At 43.8% G+C, this 21,586-nt stretch overlaps 1 protein-coding gene across 1 annotated transcript in view; it reads left to right on the forward strand.

Annotated features, from left to right (window-relative positions):
• The window catches only part of LOC141010935 (glutamate receptor ionotropic, NMDA 3B-like), an 81,501-nt gene that overhangs the window by 941 nt on the left and 58,974 nt on the right, over positions 1-21,586 (forward strand). The gene's annotated exons all lie outside the window — the stretch shown is intronic.

Here is a 21,586-nt window from a genome sequence, read left to right on the forward strand (position 1 = left end):
TGGATAATTGGAATTGAAGATTAAAAGACTATTTAGGGTCTCAGATTCCTAAATGTTTTCTTCCAGCAAAGTCTGCCGTTCAGATTGATCTCAGCTGAGCTTTGGTGGACCTGCAGGCCCTTCACATGCATGTTTAATCTGGTAGCTCTGCCGTGGTATTGGACTGAACCCTCCAGCCCTCCAGCAGCAGAGGTTTAAAGTGAAATGCTTTTTTTTCTCTCTCTCTCTCTTTAAGCTTTCTTCTTCTTCTCCTCTATGTGTGTGTGTGTGTGTGTGTGTGTGTGTGTGTGTGTGTGTGTTAACAGAATCTGACCCTGGTGTAGGGGAGATAGAAAGAGAGGGAGAGTGTGTGTGTGTACGTGCACGCGTGTCAATGAGTGTGTGTGCATGTATGATTGAAGACGGCCGTGTTTTGGCACCTTTCAGGGCGAATCATTCAAGGAGTCGACATGCTGCTAGATGGATGCCGTGGAGAGGTGTGGTGTCTGCGGCTTGCTCTTTTTGTGCGGGGATCACGCGTGTGTCTGCGTGCGAGTGTGTTGCTCACATTTGCAGGTAGTGAAGGCAATCAGCGTGTGTGTGAGTGTGTGTCATGTTAGTATTCCCAGCAGCAGACGAGCTGCTTGCCAGTCAGTCAATCCAGCTCCAGTCATATCCGCCTCTATCCAACTGAGCGGCCAACTGCATCTCTCTGTCACACCACGCACACACACAGGCACATGCACATAAAGAGGACTTTCAACTTTCACACAGGTTCAACTGAAGCACACACACACACACACACACAGGCTGAACTAAGAGGGAGCATTAGGGAGAGCCAGAGGGGGGGGAGGGAGTGTGTGGTGGAGAGATCTATAGTTTAAGTCTGAAATCTTTGTCCTGTCGCGTCTCTTTGTCAACAATGGATTGCTTATTCGATTTCAATAAAGCTTGCATGAATGAGAAGTCACACCACTTGACGGATGTGTCGGCAATGCAAGGAGATAAGCAGGGGAGAGCGGGAGGGAGGAAGGAGGGAGAGGAGAGGAGAGGAGAGGAGAGGAGAGATGAGGGGGAGCAAAGAGAAGAAGGGGTGGACCGGGAAGGGAGGAGAGGGGTTTTTTTGAGCTGTGGGAGGCCTTTCAGTTCCACACAACTGTGCCAAGCAGTCAGTGGGCGAAAGAGGTTCCTCTCATCACCCTCTTCTCTTGTGTCTCCCTGCCTCAGCTTTTTCAGTATTTCTAGCAATAACGCCAAGCAGCATTTTAATATAAACGGAGGTCTGTTTTGGTTAGCTTTTCTTATTTATGCCGCACAAAAGTGCTACTGCAGTGTATTATATTCATGAAATCATTTGGTTCATAGGAAGTGCTGTGTCCTAGTTATTGTTTGTAAGCAGTACAAGAACACAAAAGAGCAACTACAATGAGATGTGATTACTAATGGGCAGATATAATATTAGAGGCAGGAACATGGACTTAATCGACAGAAATCCGTGATGTCACAGTGCTGAGTACAGTCTGTGACCGAGGAAAGTGACCTTCAGGAGAGTGAAGGGCGGTAAATTCAGCCATTTGGATCCAAAAGTATAATAAAAATATAACAGGAACAAGACACTTGTGCTCATGGTCTGGTTAGGTTGAGGCACAAAACTCGGCTGTACATTTTCCCAAGGTGCACAAATATGGCTGCAGATGTCCTGATTTCTGGTGAAAAATATCTGGCTTTTGTTGCCACGCACATCGCTGGATACTGTCCCAACTTCTTGTCAAATATCAGTTTTTTGTTACCACTAACACGACTGAAAATTGTTCCAAGGTCTTGTAAAAACACCCGGTTTTGTTGCCATGAACAACTGGAAACTGCCCCAAGGTCTCATCAAAAATATCCAGTTTTTATTGCGACAAACACGTCTGGAGATGTCCCGACCTCTGGTCAAAAGTAGTCGATTTTTGACCCACTAACGCAGCAAGAAATTGTCCCGAGGTCGCCTTAAAAGATATCCAGTGGTTTCACACTTAGGGCATAAACATTTCATTTGAACGTGATATGACACATATTGTAGAAATGTCGATATGGTACGTAGCCTATGACACTTGCTGTCAACATTTTATCCTGCTGACTGGGCTGCCCTTTTTCATCTTGTAACAGTGAATATGTTTGCACGGGTAAATGTTACAGTGATGAAACGATTACTCCCTCAATGAATGAACTGCTCGACAGTGAATTAACTGTCAAAGCAATTATCATTTATTAGGCAAAGATGGCATCTTTGTTTCCCATCTTCTCATCTTAAAGGATTTGCTCCTTCTTCCTATCTTTTCCACATCGTTTTAAGTTTAATATGTCTTTTCGATTTGAAGCAATTTAAAGATATCGCCTTGTGAAGACATTTTAAACAGTCTAGAATTGATACCATACATCATAGAAAGCCTTGATCGAAAAAGAAAATTGTGAGCTGCAGCCCTAAAATAGTATCATTTCCAGAACGTGGACACTGAAGGAATGGGGATGCATTCTCCTTCTCTTGCACTCCAGGGTGCACCTCCATCGACAGGGAGCAATGTGAGAAAAGAGAGTGAAAGGAGGCAGGTAGGAGGCGGGACAGGTTCTTAAACACACACAGAGAGGGCAGTGACAAGTGGGTTGGGTCAACAGGGAGGCAAATTGTTACCCTGTACAAACAGGATATCTTACACCGGTTTCTCTTCTGATAGCAAAACACACACACTGAAGATATCATTCTAATTAAAAATGCTATTTACATTCCAGTATCAGTGGGGGGAAGAGGACTCCTGAGACGCAGAAGGAGGGCTGTGGAAATGCAGAGACAAAACAAACGCCTCTGCCAAAAATTTGCCGGATCTGTCACAGACTGATCCAAAAAGAGGAGGGTGTTTTTGTTTGTGTTTGGAAGGAGAGTCCTCTCCCCTGAGTTTTTTGAAAATGTGGAGATTTTCTTTTTTTTCTGCAGGGTACTGGGACTTGAGCCCATGTTTTGCTGGTGAACAGATCCCTTCCCTGGACATCAGAGGGAGGTACCCACACATACAGAGAGGAAAGGGGGACACTTGCTTCTGCTTGTGCTTCCAACTTCCGACTGTCGAGTGCATTTCAGACAAACTTTGTGTGCCATAAAAAATTAAAGGGAAAATAAGTGCGTCTTCATCACAGGCTAAATATACTTCCTCAAGGTCAAAGAACAGGAGAAAGAAACAAAACTCTTTCAAGAATTAATTGGTACTGGCGCTGTCTTATTTGTCTTTAGTGTCAGTTAATTTAATATATCCTGTTTCATCTGAAGACAAAAACAGAGAGGCTTGGCACGGACGGAGCATCATTAAGCATTTGTGACATTTCTTGGAGCTTTTAGTGATAGATACTTTCCGGGCCACCCACCCAAAACCACTGCTCAAAAGGTTGTCCTCGTTATGTGCTTGACTTCTCCCATGAGATCTATTGTCAAAGCATTCCTGTGTCGCGACACTAATAAAAATTTCAGCGCCAGCGAGGACAGAGAGATATAAGAGGACACAGACAGAGAAGACAGAGGGAAGAGGTCGGTTGTTCGTCTGCATTCTCCTCCATCTGCTTAGTCAGACAGAGCTGTGGGACTCTGGTGATGCGTCTCTGCGAAAGGAAGTGCTTATTCCTCCCAACCTACTTAAGCTAATTAGAACCACTGTGTGACCCCTAACAGTAAATCTCTCCCGTCCATCTATGGCAGGGAGGATGAGGGGAGGAGGAAGGGAAGAGGGGACAGAGGGAGGAGAGGAAAGAAAAAGGAAATGGGCTTCTAATTCCCATCAGGGCCATAATGGGTCTTTGGGCAGGTGATTTGTTAATCAGTGGCTTTTCGTGGAATTAGGGTGAGAAATGAAATTGAGGAGATTTGATGTTTAAGTGAAGAAAGACAAAAATAACCTTAATTAACCCCCAAAAATGAATGAGCTGGGTTTTTAGAATTGGTATTCTACTAGTATGGCTGGGTGTGTTGGTAATAGAAGCATAGTCATTACAGAATGAAATAATTTGGTTGCGCAATTGCCGTCAGATTTAATTGAAAAAGAACATCACTGCAATCTCGGTCCATTTTTAATGCAGGCCGGGCTTTTTTTTCTTTTAAAAAGCGCTGCCGTACCAAACAATTCTAGATTCGCTGATAATATCACAGGAATTATTTTGTGGATCATGATTTCTATTCCGGAAATGTATTAGCAGGCAGAGCTGTAGGAAATGGTTTTCGCTGATTCCTGAATGTGATTAGGTGATAGGAGTGGTATGGTGTGAATTCATTATTTGTCATACTTCACAGTGGAAGCTGTGTTCCTGCAGCTCAGTTACTGTCACTTTAGCCCCTGCTGCACTTAATATTATTGAAATAAAAAACCCTGGAATTCTCCATAAAGCACAACGTAGAGGACTGTATTTCACAGTCTAATTCTGAATATCATTTATATTTTTTCTCTCTCTTTTCCTTGCAGTTCAGTTGGCTCACTTGTTTCCGGATTAAATGTTTAAATGATTAAATGTATTTCCAACAGGAAAGAGGAGCATTGGGTTTATATTTCAGAAAGTCTAATTTCTCACTGCCCTATTTTTTGAACCAGACCTTGATCATATGTATGTATTAAGGCACATTCGCTTGGATTCTGCAACCTTCAACAAAATGTTGGCAGTTCACATTTCTGCAAACCACTGATACGTTCAAATTTGTATCAGCCACTGGATATGGAAAACCACTGGAAACCACTGGATATTTTTGACGAGGGACCACAGTGTTTCAAACTTTGTAAGAGTGACACCAGTGGATACCTCTTGACAATTTCCAGCCGAGTTTGTGGGAACGAAAACAGGTATTTTAAGGCAAAACATGATGTTTTCTCACCCTTATCAAATGGTTTTTGTGCCTAGACTTAACCAGAGCGTAAGCAAAGTGTTGTGACAGGAGATATATTTAAAATTGAACCTAAAGAAACATAAGATTACAACGTAAAGAAATGTCTTTGTGCTTTTGCAGAAACATACTTTCCCAAAATGTATTCTGCCAGTGGGGCTGTCCAACCCCTTGCACTTGTTACTGTACTATTTTCCCTCTGAATCACCGCATTAGTTGAAAGCCTAAACTGCAGATGCTGATGTCACTATTATCATTATCCCTTTCTCTACACCATGACACAAGAGCACACTGAAATACAGTCCTGTGGTGTATTATTCATGACGTTTTCACTGTTTATGATTCAGACTAACCTTTATCGCCTTGGTGGGGCACTGCTCTCCCCTCTGCAATCTATCCATCCTGCATTCTTTCATTAAGTCACTTCTTTTTTTTTAATGACATACCTCATTCTGCTTAGTAAAATGAAGATTAGTACAGTAAAAAACCCAATTTGCGACTTTGAATGAAATTACATTTTAATCCAGGGACCCTGCTGAATAAGACGCATTGTGGCTCTGAGCTAGCCCTGTTCTCGGAGGGACACACACTGCACACATTCAAACACACACACACAGACATACACATTCATGCATGCACGTATGCAAAGAGGCACATGCACACGCCCCCGCACAAATGTATACCTGCGTATACGTGATTCACACACCCACACACACATTGAATGTCTGTTCTGTGCTCACTAAAGGTTATTAAGCCTAATGAGGCTTTACACAGCCATGCTGCCTTTAGTGTTTTCTTTCAGATGATGAGGGGATTTGTGCCCCGACCACAGTGGAATAAACGAGTGGAAAGACAGGGACAAAAACTTGTGCCGAGCCAGAGCCGCAGGCGAACTGACAGTTTGAGACAAGCAGGCCACTTAATGCAAACAGCTCAAAGCTTTTTCTTTATTAGTTATGATGACAGTTCAGCGCAGTCTTGACTGAGCCAGATTAATTGAGCAGAGCAGAAGCAGCGGCGTGTGTATTACCAAAAGGACTGTGGGCTTGTTTGAGCTGCTCAGTATGGCATTTGAGTTAGTGTTCTAATGTTTGGCTTGTGTTTGGCTCGTGTTCTTGCCTCTGGTGAAACAAATGTTTTCAATGACTCCGCATCAACATCATATTTATCTACAGAACTTAATAAGTAAACAAATGGAGCAATCCAGTGATGGATAGAGGCAGAGTGGGGAGGAAAAAAAAGGGCTGCAGGTGTCGGGGGAGGAGGGAGATGTGATTGTCATTATAAAGAGTTAGTCGGGGGATTGGGGGAGGCGTGTAGACATCCAGGAACGTGAGATCAAGGAAGACGGAAGGAATCAGTGGGAAGGGAATGCTGAGAGGAGGGATCAAGGAAAAATAGGGAGAGGAATCTGGGAGCCGAGGATGAGGTATCGAGGAACGACAGGACGAAGTCAGTTGCAGAATGAGGGGAAACTATATATAGAGAACAGAGAAAGAAGGGGAATGGTATACAGTAGTGGGGGATGATGGGAGGATGGGGGGGGGGCGACTAAGGAAGTGGAAAATAGGACATAGGGAATGGGGGGTCCAGAAAGAAACTAAGGAATTCAGTAGTAAAGGGCACATCAGAGGGATGAATCTTTTTTCTGGGGAACAAGGAAAGAAAAAATCAAGCAAGAAAAGGACAAAGGTGGAGAGGGTCAGGAATGTGAAAGAGAAACAGGAGAGGAGCCCCCAAGTAATATAGAAATGGATCAAATAAGAAGAGTGAAAGCAAATGGGGAATGAGGGAACGGTGGATCTATAGAGAGACACTGAGGAATTCAAGGACAGGAAGAATCAACAAGGAAATGACGGAAACAAGAGAAGGATCCAGAATGAAACAGAAGAATCCACGTGTGGGAAGAAGGAATCAAGGGCAAAACAGAGGTATTAGATGGTTGGAAAGAAGAGAAGGAGAGATCATGGAAGTAAGGCAGGAATCCAGTGATTGTGTCCGGGGCAAGTTTGGATCAAGCAAGAAAAAGGAGGAAGGTGGAGGGAGGCCGGGAATGGTAGAGAATGGATCAGCAATGTGAAGGAAAAAAATGGGACGAATTAGGTAGGGAATGAGGAAAGTGGTGATCAAACACGAAAAGAGAAATCAGATGGGAAACAAGGGAAGGAGGGATCAAGGAAGAAAGAAAATAATCAGGCAGTACACGCGATGGAAGAGGGATCACACGGAAAGGAATCAGTCAAGGCAAGGATGGATCAGGAAAGAAATGGGGAAGAAGGCAAGGAGGAACAAGGAAGTAAGAAAGGTTGAATTAATCAAGGAAGAAAGTTACAAATTGGGTGTGGAGTGAGCGAGGAAGGGATCAGTGGAGGAAGGAATAGATCGAAGGTTGCGGGAACGGAAGAAGGGAGGATGGAGGATGGGAGGGGGGGAGGGTATTGAAGGAATGCAGGGAAGGATGACAGGAGGCCAGGTCCTCTTGCTTTCTCTTCCATAGAGGAGTTTGATGGAGGCAGTTTTATCTAAACTGTGCCGGTTCATTAGAGGATTAGTGAGTGATAAGTTGGAGCTATCTGTGATTGAAAAAAACACCCTCACACCTACCTGTGCACACCCATACAGATAAGTGAACACACACACAGGCTCACACACATCCTGTCTGACGGATTAGACTCGTGCAAAATTATTCAAAACACAAGATAAATATACACATGTTGAAGTATACCTTCAAACTTTCCACGTCCTTTTAAAGTTACTCTCTTTTTCCCTACCCATAGAACTAGTATTTACCGTGCAGCAGTTGTTTGTGTGTGTGTAACACATAAGAAATGTGTTTTATTGTGTTGGAGTAGGTGGCAACTGAGGCACAACACCAGAAATCTAGGCCAGGTGGGCTTCAGTGATAAGGGCAGACTTGGAAACAACACACACACACATAGGGCCCTTATAGAAAAACTCCCATAGGTCACAGGTGAAAGACAAGCAGACGGGAGAGGCAGACAGGAGGCGAGACAGGTGAGAGAAGGTGAGAGGGACATGTGCTGACGTGAGATTAAACAGATGCTGACAGATGGCCGTGAGACACGGTTGAGCGAGTGCCAAAGCGACAGGTTAGCCAAACACCCGGGGGTGAAGACGAGAAACTGGGGTAAAACATCCAGGAAGGGGGCACGACAGAATTAAAGTAACAAAGGACAAAGAGTAAGCAAAGGAAAGAGAGACAGAACCAAACGGGGCTCAGACAGACGAAGTGAGTGATTCAGACAGGTTGAGAGGGGAAAGAAGAAAGATTAAAAAAACTGACAAACAGACAGCAAAGATGCAAGCAAGAAGAGATAAAAGAAAAAAGACAAGGGACCGGGAGGTGACAGAGAAGATGTGAGGGAGCAAAAAGCTGTCAGAGATGAAGTTATTTGAGGGGCGGGCGCGGTGTAGACAGAGGATTGAAAGATGGTAGACCCCAAGGTAACTTCTGTGTTCCTTCTGGGATATTTATGTTGGGAGTTGGCAAGAAAACAGGGATGATTTAGAGCCCATCTGGATGGGCTTCAACACCACCTGCCCACAGAGGAAAGCTGTCTGAAAGGAGACACACAACACTGCACCAGTGGCGCTCACGTACACACACAAACACACGTCGTTACATCGTTAACATCAGTTACATGTGTATAAATGCAGCCGTTTCGCCCATTTGGCGCCCCTCCAGCTCATTTGGATTTGAAATTAAATAATCTGCATTCTGTTGAAATGCTGGTTCTTAGAATAATGCGCAAGGGGTAATGATCCTAAACATACAAACCAGGACACCAAGGAGTTCTTTAAGGCCAGAAAGCGGAACGGTTGAGTCAGTTATCTGACTTCAGTCCAATTTGTCATTGGTTTCACACGCTGAAGAATAGACCGAGACAAGGAGCGGGGAAGTGAGGTGACGAAGACTGCGGCACAGGCCTGGCAGAGCCTCACTGAGGAATAAACCAGGTGTCCACTGATGTCTCTGGATGACAGACTTTAAATATTAAACATGATCACTTTGTTTGAAGTCAAACTCATCACTCTCTGTGTAAAGAAGCATTAACTAGAACTGTAGAATACAACAGCTCTTGGAGTTTTTGAAACCATCCACCTTTCAACCACCTTTGATATATTTGTGGAAACAGTGACTTGGCCTTGAGCTTCTAGGTGGGTGTTTGAAATGACTTCACTTGAAAGCTGGGTTTGCTAGTGGGAGTGTGCAACTGACTGATGACCTTCGTATTGTGTAACCGACACAGGGCTATTTTTTAGTGTACCACAACATATTGTTAGCTATCAACTGTTAGGATTGTTTCTCTGTCTGTCCAGCTAACGCAGGGGTTCTCAAAGTCACATTGGCACCATTAAAAGTCTGCCGTCTGTGCAATATAGCTACAGATGTACAGACAACTGTCACCGGATCACTGGAAAATTTAAAAATGTGATGATTGCCAGGCAAGTATGGTATAAACAGCACAGCCCAGCCCATAGCACGTTCATTTTACACGTTCATGATCTGATTGTCGTATCAGACCACATTTCGAGACTGCGTTTCAACATTTGGAATTGTGAAACCAGTAGATATTTTTGACGAGGGACCACAATAAAAAATGATAAAGTTTCAACATATCCTTGGGTTGCAGGCACATACCAAAACATTTATTTTGGAGAGTGGGTTAAGGAGCATTTTGTTTCTATGATTTCTTCTTTTTTCCACGGTTTGATTGGACAGAACAGCTGAGGAGTGACAGGAAATGGGATGAAAGCGAGGGGGGACGACATGCAGCAAAAGGCCACGCCAGGTTGGATTTGAGTGCTGGGCTGCTGCGGAGAGGACACGGCCTCTGTACGTGGGGCGCATGCTCTACCAGCTGAGCTACTGGGGCGGGCCATTTCTATGATTTCTAAGTGGTTTAATGAATGTTAAGTAATAATGGACATGGTGGACAATGAGTAGGAGTATCTTACCCTTATGTCTTTCCCTCAAACTTAATAGCCTCACCACCACCATCCACTCTCCTCACAGTTTGAAAACCTTTCCTCTACGGCATTAGACATTGTGCTGTTTTATTTTGTATTCCGCTCAGAAAGCAAAGGCGTGTTAGCCTAGCTTGCTACATTTGACATTGACACTTCCCTTTCATGTCATTTCAACACTTGCTGAGTCACTGGCAGCCCTCACACAGTCAGTGCCACGTTTGTCCTGCATTATAGAGATGCAGAAATCCCTTTCATGGGTCCAGATGTGGAGATAGCTAATGAATAGTCTGCCAAAACTGACAGCAACAGGTAGGATAGCAATAAAGCTCTGTATGTTAATATGTGATTTGGATCACGGCATCGTGAAACATAATGGGGGTCATGGAGTAACGTAGATAGGCCCCCAGCCTACGTAACTGAAAAAACACACTAGTAATTCAGTTTGACTTCGTCCAAGTACTTTCTGTCCCCTTTAACTGGGGGACTAAAGAGCTACAGTACCGTCACCATTTATATGTCACTGACATGTCTGGATAATAAAATAAAATCTTAGTGCAGGCACTTTAAAGTTATTGTTTTATTTCAGATCCAATGCGCTGGAGTACAAACGCAACATGACAAGAAATATCACAACCTGCTATCTGACTTTAATGAAACACTTCACACGCTTCCTCACACATAAAAACACACTGTGCAAGGCAAAAACATACACTCCCCCCGTTACACAGCTGCAATCTCTTGTTACCATCATATACTACATTGAAATATTGCTGTAGATGCAATCGTACACACACACAGTCTTGTACCTGTATGCAATACACATTGAAATACACACTCAGACATGACAGTCACCACTCTTTGCCACACATGCATGGATACACATGCTCAATCAGATTGTATCCGGAAACATCCATCATGCACACAAGCAGTTGTCGTTTGTGGGGAAGACTCGTTTCTGTTCTCTCTCTCTCTCTCTCCCACTCTGTCTGTATTGACCTCTGTGTTCGAGCCGCCTCCATAAAGCAGAGCCGAGCGGAACGACAGATAAATCCTGAGTGATATCCCAGGCTGTCTGCCGGTGGAGGGGAAAAACATCAAGACGATCTGATATTCATATGCACAACATCTAACACATAAACACTATTTATGGGCTTGAAGGAGACATGCAGATATAGCAGAACCGATGGAGAGTCACTGTGAGACACAGGGTAGCAGGGAAAAATGAGGTTTGAAAAGAAGAGGATTGAAGGCAATGGATGGGTGAATGAGTCGCAGAGGCAATAAATGAGAGCTTAAGGGTGGGGTGACACTAAAAGAAAAGAAGCGACAGAGAAATAAAGGGTAGGAAAGTGTGATAGAGAGAAGAGACACGGGATGTGATCAATTTTCCTTCCTCATTGCCCTTCAAACAGAGGACAGACCGTCCTCCAGATAGCGCTAAAGCAGCCTCCCTGTCGCACTTATCTCATGCCAAGTCATGCAAGAGAGCAGCGCAATATTTCACTCTAATTCAGGTCAGTAGCATGCATAGCTCATGCAGCTATCCCCCGCTCACTCTTACTTTTTGTTAAAGGACAATTGAAGAACACCGTCAAATTTCAACTATTTATAACACTTTTGGAGATTCATATGCGACCAAGATCTGGACTGTTGGAGAGAGGCGACATCTATTCCGAGAAACATTTCTCAAACAAAGCATGAAATAAAGTCACTTTTTTTTCTCAAAGCACAGCATGACACCTTTATGGCTGAGTGCCAGCGAGTCTAGTCTCGCTGAACTACCTGAATTATGATTTGGTGTGTCACTGATGCATACTTTCCAAAAGTTTTGCAAGCTGGCAGTCTTGCAGTGGCTGCAGTGTAATCCTTTGGGGCAACTCCGACTGCTAAAGTTACATCCGCTAAAAGCGCTTGTTTTTGCCACTGACACGGAAACTCCTACAAACATAGACCTGTTTGATAATAACAGTGAATCGTTGCCTAATCTAGATTGTCAAAATCAATTAAATAGTCAGCCGTGACTATTTAAGCTGGCACTTCTCGCTGGTTCAGTTTCCACCATCATCTTCCTGCAACAGCTTAACCCACGCACGATTTGAGAGCAAGACTTCTCCATGAGCCAGACTTGTTTTTCTGGTTACAGAAGGATCTTGTAATTTCACAAACAGTTCTATCTCTGTGGAAATAGTTACCGTAATGTAGCCAGACACTCAGAACAACAACCTCAGACTGTGAGTGGCAAAGAAATAGCTCTTTTGGAGTTAAGTGGCTGTAGCTTTAACGGTCGTAGTTGCCCCAAAGGATTACATTGCAGCCGCTGCAGCCGTGTTGTTAAGGTAATTAATCATTTACACAAAGAACATGCAAATATAGGCCAGAATTCCCCTTTACGTTTTAAGTTGGATTCTTTAATTGTTGATGCAATATTGGATGCAAAACATGAATGTTGGGTTTCCTGTGTTGTACAGAGGTTGTTGCAGCAGAAGAAAACTACCAAATTGAGTAGAATCGATTCGCTGAACTACCTCAGGCAAGGAAAACAGAGCAGAAGATATTTTAATTGAGGAAAAGGGAATGGACGAGAATACCTAAGGTAACACAGCTTGGTGGCAATGTTTGTTTATGAGCAGTAGAGTGGACTAACATGAGGGCATGTTAGGTTGAGTTTTTGCCAGAAGTAGGCTGTTTATTTATTTCCAGTCATGACACACTGTCAGAGTGAACAGGCCTTGAGGCATTCAGGTGGAATGGTGTGGTGGAAAGATCCTTTTCAGGCAGGACAGCAGGGCAAAATGGTTGGATGGAGATATCTTTCTCGGGCCGCTCGCTGGTGAGGACTGCTGAGTGAGATTTGTCAGGTATAAAATTGGACGGGGGAAGAGATGTCTCAATTTTGTCTGAGAGGCCAGTGAAAAGTGGATAAAAATCTTTACCTTACAGATGGAGTTTCTTATTTAAGATGGCTCCTATATAGCATGTGATTAGAACTAGCTGCAGCGATGTTAGTCTCAGACTCTGTGTTGCCTTCCTTCACCCAGATGTCTAGAAAAGGCTTTCAGTACACGTGTCCAAAAATATGTTCCCACCCTCTTAAATGCTAAACTTTTTGACAAAAGTACAAGACTGAAGTTGTTCAGCTCCTCACAAGTGAATAAGATTCACACTTCTGTCCTTGTCCAAAAGGGCCACCGGGCCGCAACGATGAAATATCATTAGCTATAGATAAATGTAAATCAATCGCAGGCTTGAAGTTGCCAAAATACTTAAATCATTATGAAACAGTGTTGATGTGCCAAGCTTATATAACGCATTATAAATTTATTACTCTGGGACTAGCTAGCTTCAATGTTGAATACTCATCCCAGAATTCTCCTGCTGGCAATGAAAACATAAATAGAATACATTTTCCATGAGAGCTGAAGCGTGAAAAATTATAATTCCATGCTGTGAATTTTTGTCACACTTATGCTCCAACTAAATAAACAGTTGGGTTCTACATGCGACTTGACTCAGAGACTTGGGGCTTCATCTCATCCGGCCACTGGTGTACGTGGTTATCCCATTGTGGTGCGATTAGTTTTGGTGAGGTTTTTTTTTTTGGCAGGAGCAAATCAAAGCTCGTGACTCAGCGAAACAATCACTGTTGCTGACATTCCAGCCGCAGTCAGCCCCAGACTTTGTGTGTGCTAATTGTCAAAACGGCACTGTATTACAGTTGAAGGCTTCATTGGCAGCCTTGTTGCCAGCTGTGGTTAAAGGATGCCTGATAGAGGGAAACACGCCCAGTCTGTCCATTCTGTGTCAGGTCTCCGACCATCGCGACTGGAGCAGTGCGGGGCCACAGCTCGACTGCCAAGGCTTTCCCAGCAGTGCTGAAGCACTGCCAGTGTTATTGTTTGTTTGCATTTGTGTCTTTTGTCACAATTTTTGGATGTGAACGATGTTTTGTGTGGTGTGTGTGCATTTAGCAGTGTGTACATTTGTTGTGTACTGTTGTGTGCCTCGCTATCCCAGTACTGTCTTCCAATTGTTTTGCAGTAGGTTAATCTGGGTCCAAGTTGGTGAAACACTGAATCATCAAGAACTGAGTGTAGCCAGTGTTGTATCACATCTGACAAAGCTTGTTGCAATTTTTAATTTTAAAGTTTTTATAGCTATAATAACTGCTTTCTGGTCACTAGAGGCAACACAATGAACTTTGAGAATTTGAGAAAAAGAGAATGTTGGCATCTTTCAACCCAATCCCCAGAATAAATGTTACAACTTTACGTTTCTTAAGGTTAAAATTTAATTTTTATCTTGTGACAGTGATGTGCTTATAGTCTAGTTAGGTACAGGCACAGAAAACACTTGGTTAGAGTTGGTAAAAGATCAAGTTGTGGCTTAAAATACCTGTTTTGTCCCAAGTTCTCGTTCAGAACACCTGTTTTTTTGTTGCCATAAACAGCTGGAAATTGTCCCCAAGGTTTCCTTGAAAATATCCAGTGGTGTCACGCTTATAGGTGTTGAAACTTAGTTGTCTTTCGTCATAAATATCCAGTGGTTTCACAGTTGTGTTTCAACAAACGTGGAAAGGCAGCCTTCTTGCCTGTAATTCCACCACCAGGTCATAAACATGTAACATGGACATGATATAAAGTGTTCTGTATAAGTGTAAACATGATATGTACGCATATATGAAACGTTAACCGCCAACATTTTACCCTGGCAACTGGGCTGCATATTTTCATCTTGCCAAGTTGTTACATTAAACATGTTTGCCAACAGTTTCCTATTTACACATCCAGCAATCACTGAGCAAAGTTCAACTGGAGTCTTTCTGGCTCATATTCAAGTCCAGTATTCACTCTTCTTTTGGGTCTTCACCAACTCCTGAGAGAAATATGTGTTTTTAAGTGTTGCTACCTTTGTCCACAGACTTTTCAGTTTTCTGTTGCAGGAAATGAGGTTGATAATAGAAAAGTTTGTGGTCTGGAAAACCAACATTTTGCAGACTTAAGTTATTTGTCACAAGGGATACGAAAACCTCAGATTCGATCAACCCTAACTCTGACCCTTATGCTGTTGGACCCGTTCCTGTTGTGCGTATACTTGAATGTCCTGTATATAGACCATACAGCATGAGGAGTGCTGGTCAGTTGTAATTCCTCGCTGGCACTTACAGGATGAGATATTGATCGGTGCACACACAACTTATTTTCCTTCCTTTACGTAAATCAGTTTGTGATTGACAGGTCCTGGACGTGGAGCTGTCCGTCCCATTGACCGTTGATTCCATCAGCGTATCACCCTCCATTCTCCAGGCAGGGTTAACCCTGCTTTCTAATCAGCATCAGCTGTGTCTCCGAGTGCATTTATTAACAGTGGATATTTTCCAAAACCTAATAATATAGCTGGTTTTCTCTCAATAGCATGCCTGAGATTGCACAAGCCTAAGTGATTAGTTTTGCAGCGGCACAAATCGCTTGGAGGTAGATTGTCAGCGGAGAGTGCACAAGGTCCTCAGGAGGGAAGCATTCAGTCCTCCAGCTATTTAATTATGAGGGCGAAAGACCCCTGGGTGCATGGCTTCATTCTCCCACAACAGCGGCTCACTAACAAACTCCGTTGAGTGCCTCTGATTGATCTGAAGCCATTTGAGGTGGCCGTGAAAAGACAAAGGCAGTGACAGAAGGAGGGAAGGGGAGAGGAGGGGGAAAAAACGAGGGTATGGGGAGGGATGGAGAGGCTGGAGGGATGGAGGGAAGAAATATGGAAGGAAAAAGAAAGGGGACGGGGAGCTGGATGTCAGCGGGGAGCCAAGCATGGAAGCAGGGAGAGGGAATGAGGGATGAAGGGGAGCAAGGCGAGGATGGATGGGCAGAGAGAGGGGTGGGGATGCTGGTGTCTTTCCTGGCACAGCATTTTCCTGCACACACACATTCACACACACACAACATCCACAGACACAGACCCTGGAGGTGCACTGAGCCAAGCACACATGCACGAAGAAACATTTTCTCACAAGCTCAAACCAAAACACACTCAGTACTGTTAGAGCTTCTGCAGTATCAGGGGAGCCGAGATGTGGATGTATTTGCATAAGTGGGTATTATACTCTGATCCAGTGGACAGTAGCGATGGCTAAACTAGATAAGATAAAGCTTTCATTCTCTCCTTCCCTCCCTCCCCTACCCTGTTACCACACACAAACTCCCCATTTATTGCTTACTCCCCCCTTTTTCCCCACCCAGGACAGATTCCTTCTCCCTTCCCTCGTTTTCCACTCCGTCTCCTCCCGACCAAACACGCATCTGTATCCTTCGCATTTGTTGTGCAGCTAACATCTCTCCGCTACCCTCCAACTTCTCCCCCTTATCTGCTTTACTTAACTCCCAGTGTGAGAACTTTTTCAATTATCCCTGCATCCACCTCTGAGGGTTAGGGGCGAAGGCACTGTTTTGGCAGGATAAAGCGTCCGCAGAGGAGAGAGGGAAAAAAAGAGAGAGAAAGAGGGAGGGAGGGATGAGAAGTTGAGGGAGAGATTCCGCAGTGACTCCGTTCCAACAAGTCATCTTTCATTTTTATGACTTCAATCAAGTGTCCTTGAAGCCTAAATATACTCAGATCATGCACTCTTATCCTGGCTGGAAGGCTGGGATACCTTTAAGTGTAACGCGCTGCTCTTTGTGTGCACACTTTAATGACTGTCACTCTAATAATGTCATTTAATAGCAAACTGTGTCCTGTTCCCCCGCTCTGCTTTTGGCACAAATACAAAAACATTCCCTCTGTTTTTTTTTTCGTTTTTTTTTTCATCTTGGTCATTGTCTCTCTCCGTGCTGTCTCGCTTCTACCCCTCCCACACCTTTTTTACTCTCCACCTCCACCTCTTTCATCCACTCTCACACACACGGTCTATTTTTTCCTTGGCAGGAGACCACTGCAGTTTGTCACACACTGTGCAATATGGTACAGATTGGAATCACTAAAAGAGTATTTCTATTTCTATCTTTTGCTATCTCTCTGTTTCTCTCTCTGTGTGTGTGTGTGTGTGTGTGTGTGTGTGTGTGTGTGTGTGTGTGAGGGAGAGACAGATAGTGTACACTTTGCAGTGGAAGTAACCTTGCCCAGAGAACTCCCGCCTCAGAAAGTCAACTGTCGCCTTTGTGTGTGTTTCAGGACAGTTACAGAGTTATAGGAGTGTGTAATTCCATCTGTCGGAGTCTACCTCTACGGGGATGCACAATATGTGTGTGTGTGTGTGTGTGTTGAGTGTATGTGCACAGCCGGATTGCCTCCTGTTCCTTCAGCCATTCTAATTCCCTCTCCCATTTCAATCCTTCTTTTTCTTATTAAGACTTCTCTCCGTTTCTCCATCTCCTCTCCATTCCCTAATGCCTCTCACACCCCCTTCACTCCATTTTTTGTTTTTTTACCTCTCTTTTACCCTCTTATCACTTTCTCTCCTTCTTTTCCTCCTACTCATTACCCACCTGTATGGGATTGCTGTTTAGAGCCATCGAGCCCCGGCGCTTGTAATACCCTGACCGGAGTTATTTAGCCGCGCCATGACAGGTAGGGAAATGAAATCACCACTTGGCTGGTGTGTGTGTTTTTCTTTTCGTTCCCCTTTACTGTTTCTCCTTCCCATTTATGAGACCCTGCTGCAGGGCTATTTTTAGCCGGCTGCCACCTTCTCACTGGCTTGTAAAACCCGACCGCCAGACATTCACTTAGGCAGAAATTCTATATCATGATTGCTCGATTGATGAATGATATTGTTATCTGCGGTTGTGCTTTGGCTTAGAGCAGAAAAACACCTCTCTCTCTCCCGCATAGCCATTTTTATAACTACTTTGAAGAAGGACTCAAAACTCCAGTAAATCTCAGTCAAGTTATTTTTTCCTTTTCGCTGATGATTGAATGACGATAAATCGATGAATTGATTGATCGTGTTAACGTCGTCACATGTATTTTTAGCCATGCTAGCAGCCTCGCTCTGAGTGTCCATCTGTCGGCCCATGATGCTTTCTACTGAAGTATCTAAACAATGGATGGATTGCCATGAAACTTTGTACAGCCGGTCATGGTCCTGAGAGAATCCTGGTACTTTTGTGATCCCTTGACAAATTCTATAGCTTCCGTGAGGCTGACATTTGCATATTTGAGAGAAATTCTCCTTGTTGAAGTTTGAGAGTTGCTAATTATCTGAAGAATTACAAGGCAAGACATTGATAGAGGACCCAAGCATGCCGTTCTCTGCAGTCTTTCAGACTGCCTTGACTGATATACTACCAGGTAATAACAGCACAACAGATGCAGACCTCACAACAAGGCCGGCTTCATCAGTCACACATTCAGGTGTCGATCATGTCTTCCCCCAGAACAATGGCCCCTTAATGTTATGCAAGACAGCGACTGTCAGCTGACTCTCATCTGACTTCCACACAACCTCCTCACAACGATGGCACAGAGAATCACATAGGATGACATTCCCCCCTTTTGACACAAAGTCAATTATTGAACTGATGGCCATGAAATTTGGCAGACAAACACCCATGCCCGCCCTATGGCAATGTCTGTCTGTTGGCTGGTGCACCACTTTAGCTCAGATAGAATTATCTCAACAACCAATAAATGGATTGCCATGAAATTGTGTCGAGACGTTGATGGTCTCCAGAGGATGAGGATGAGGGGGAATGGATTGGTTAACCACAGGAAACCACATATAGTCTCCCATGTGAAACAAAAAGTCATTATTGATTGTTATTTTAATCCTAACAATGATCTTTTTGTAAATCTAATCAAGAAGTGTCAGTGCCTAAACCTCACCAAACTGTTAACCAAATGTTGTTGAGGCTCTCTGGCAGAAAGCCCTGAAGGCAAATTCCTTCCTTCTGCTCAGTTGCACTTTGTTTTCAGTTCTGATTGGCAAATGTTAACATGCACACTAAAATGACATGGGGAACATGATACACATTACACCCGCTAAACATCACCATGTTAGCATTGCCAGTGTGAGCATGTTAGCACGCTGATGGTACCATTTAACTTACAACACCTCTGTGCCTACAGAACTGTTAGCGTGGCTTTAGACTCTCACTCTTGTTAATTAGCAAAGAGCTTTATCTTTTTTTTTTTTTCAGGGTTAACTTATATGTTAACAGGAAAAAGTTTCATTGAGATTTAAAATCTCTTTTTTCAAGCCCTGGTCCTGGCAGCAGCACAGTAACACAGTTGCAGCCATAAAACAAAGATATAACAAATTATAATGAAGACACATAACAAATTGCTGAGACACAGACTAACAAAACATTCATTTACATTCAAAACATCTACAGCCAGATGTTCTTTATTACAAGTCATTTAGAATCACTTTAAATGCATCCAGTCAGACTGGCTCATAAAGATTCAGACAGTTATGTAACTGATTCCAAGCAGAGGGAGCAGCGTATACTTTAATGCCCTTTTTCCAAGTTCAATACAGAGCGATAAGTCCTGGGAGCAAAGGCTGTAACTTTATCGTACTATTTTGAAAGATATGGTCCAGTAGGTAGGATGGAAGCACACCATCCAACCATGACAATCGTGAGATTTTAAGGTGTATGTTAACCACAAAATATAACAAAAACAGGATAATCTCACAAATCCACACCTTTTTTTGCCCAGGTATATCATGAGAGCTGTCGCCACAAAGTCCCGGAGAAATTTAGAGCAAATAACAGCCCAGAAACTAAGCCTCTCAGAAGTTGTTTGTATCGTACTCCACTAATGGGGAGTTTAACTTCTCGATCAATTTCTGCAGATCTGCCAGTAGAAAGGCTTAAGTGGGTTTAGTCAAAGCTTTTTTGTCTCTTATTCGTTTGCCTCTTCTGCCGATTCTCCATTCTTATGTGAAGGTTTCATGCACACAGTTTGTATGGCCATACCACCTCTCAAACAGAAAATGGTGGATTATGCTCCCCATGACTCCGTGTTTTGTACCCAAACATAAAATGGACCAGTGGTGCCAATTCCAGAGTCGCCGTATTTCATTCAAAACATTTCACACTCTCTGAAAGGATCCCATACCAGTCCCAGTCCCATAAAACTCCTATGTGGATTGATTTGCTCATGCTTCCGTAAAGAAGTGGGTGCAGTAGCCTAGAGGTCGGACTAGCTGGTTTGGATCGGATGGTTGCTGCTGGAGAAATGCGGGGAGAGTACAGCATGAGGTGCTTTTTAAGCAAAGTGAGGGGGATGGAAGACGGCTGGTGTGAAAGTGCCAAACTTTGAATGTGAAGTAGGCTGAATATGACAAAGATTGTGCATGGTTGGTTGACATTCCTCAGAAAAAAAAAGAAATTTCTCTGAAATGACTCTTTGTGGAAGCAGAAATACTCCTGCTTTTCTGTAAATCAGAATCCGGTATTCTGCAGGTCCCCTTTTTTCTCCAGCGAACGACGTTTCCATCTGCATGTGGGTTTTTTTCTCTGAGCTCAGGGGCCCGGCTGAGGTGACAGATCGGTCCCAAGGAAAGGACAGGCTTCCTGATGTTCAGGAACGGAAGACGTGTGAAGTTCTGATCCGTAAATGTCATTTTATCTCTTGGCTATCGCTCAAAAACTAATTCTCTCTCCATCTCTCTTAAGGGTGTAGTTTCACACGCACACACACACACACACACACAGACACACACACACACACACACACACTCTCCCCCTCGTCTGTCAGATGCTTAATCTGATATTAAACGTACTCCCAAATGCTACACTACCCTTCAGAGCTCCCATTTACCTCTGAGACACCGGCGTACCTGCCAATGACACTCCCCCCCATCTCTCCCCTGCTGCCTTCCTCTTGCTCTCAGTCTTTCTTAAATACAGGGACACACCTGCCACAAGCATTGATTTCTTACTCACCCTCTCTCTCCCTCTCTCTCTTACACACACACACACAGCGACCTGCCAATGCCACAAAGCACCCTTTCCCTTTGAGCAGCCTCCCTACAAATGTCAGGTGGGGTAGCGGGGGGCGGGGGAGCTGAAGGGGGGGATATTGGGGGTGGATGGGGATTGAGCGAGAGAGAGATGCATACATGAGACACGAGGAGGATTTCACTTTTGCGTGAAATCACGTTATCAGACCGGCGCAGGGTATGCCAGCCGGGGAGAAGGAAGGCAGGGGGAGGAGGGGCCGAGAGACAGGAGAGGAAGAAATGTTCTAGACCCTGTACGCTTTCATATCCTGGCCACGAAATATAAGACGTATAGGAAAGTAGAGAATGTATATTGATGAATTATTACTAGAAAGGCTTACATCCTGCGCCGAGGACTGTTTAAGTGGTTCATTTGGATGTGGATGTGGTCCGGCCAACAGGATTGGGTGTCAATTTCATGGTTACTTTGTCTTGTACACCAACCTAAGCTTCAAAGAAATGTCTTAGATAGAAAGAGGAGCGTATAATCGCCGACATAATATGCGCTCACACACGCTCATGCATACTATACACAGTGTTGGCATAATCTCCCCTGCTTTGGCATGTGGATGCACACTTAGAAGTGCTCACACTTTTATAGTATACGCATCATATTAGACACAGCATTTCAGTACTTGAAGTGCGCACAATCTGGGGAAGCGTAAGAGACACACACACACAAAATCTCAAACCTACTGTACACACATACTCTATGCTATGTGCTATTTATTACTTTGTTATTCTTCATTTTGTATGGTTAATATTAATTATTCATCGCG

This window comes from Pagrus major, chromosome 16 (genome assembly GCF_040436345.1).
Source record: "Pagrus major chromosome 16, Pma_NU_1.0".
Taxonomy (NCBI): Eukaryota; Metazoa; Chordata; class Actinopteri; order Spariformes; family Sparidae; genus Pagrus; species Pagrus major.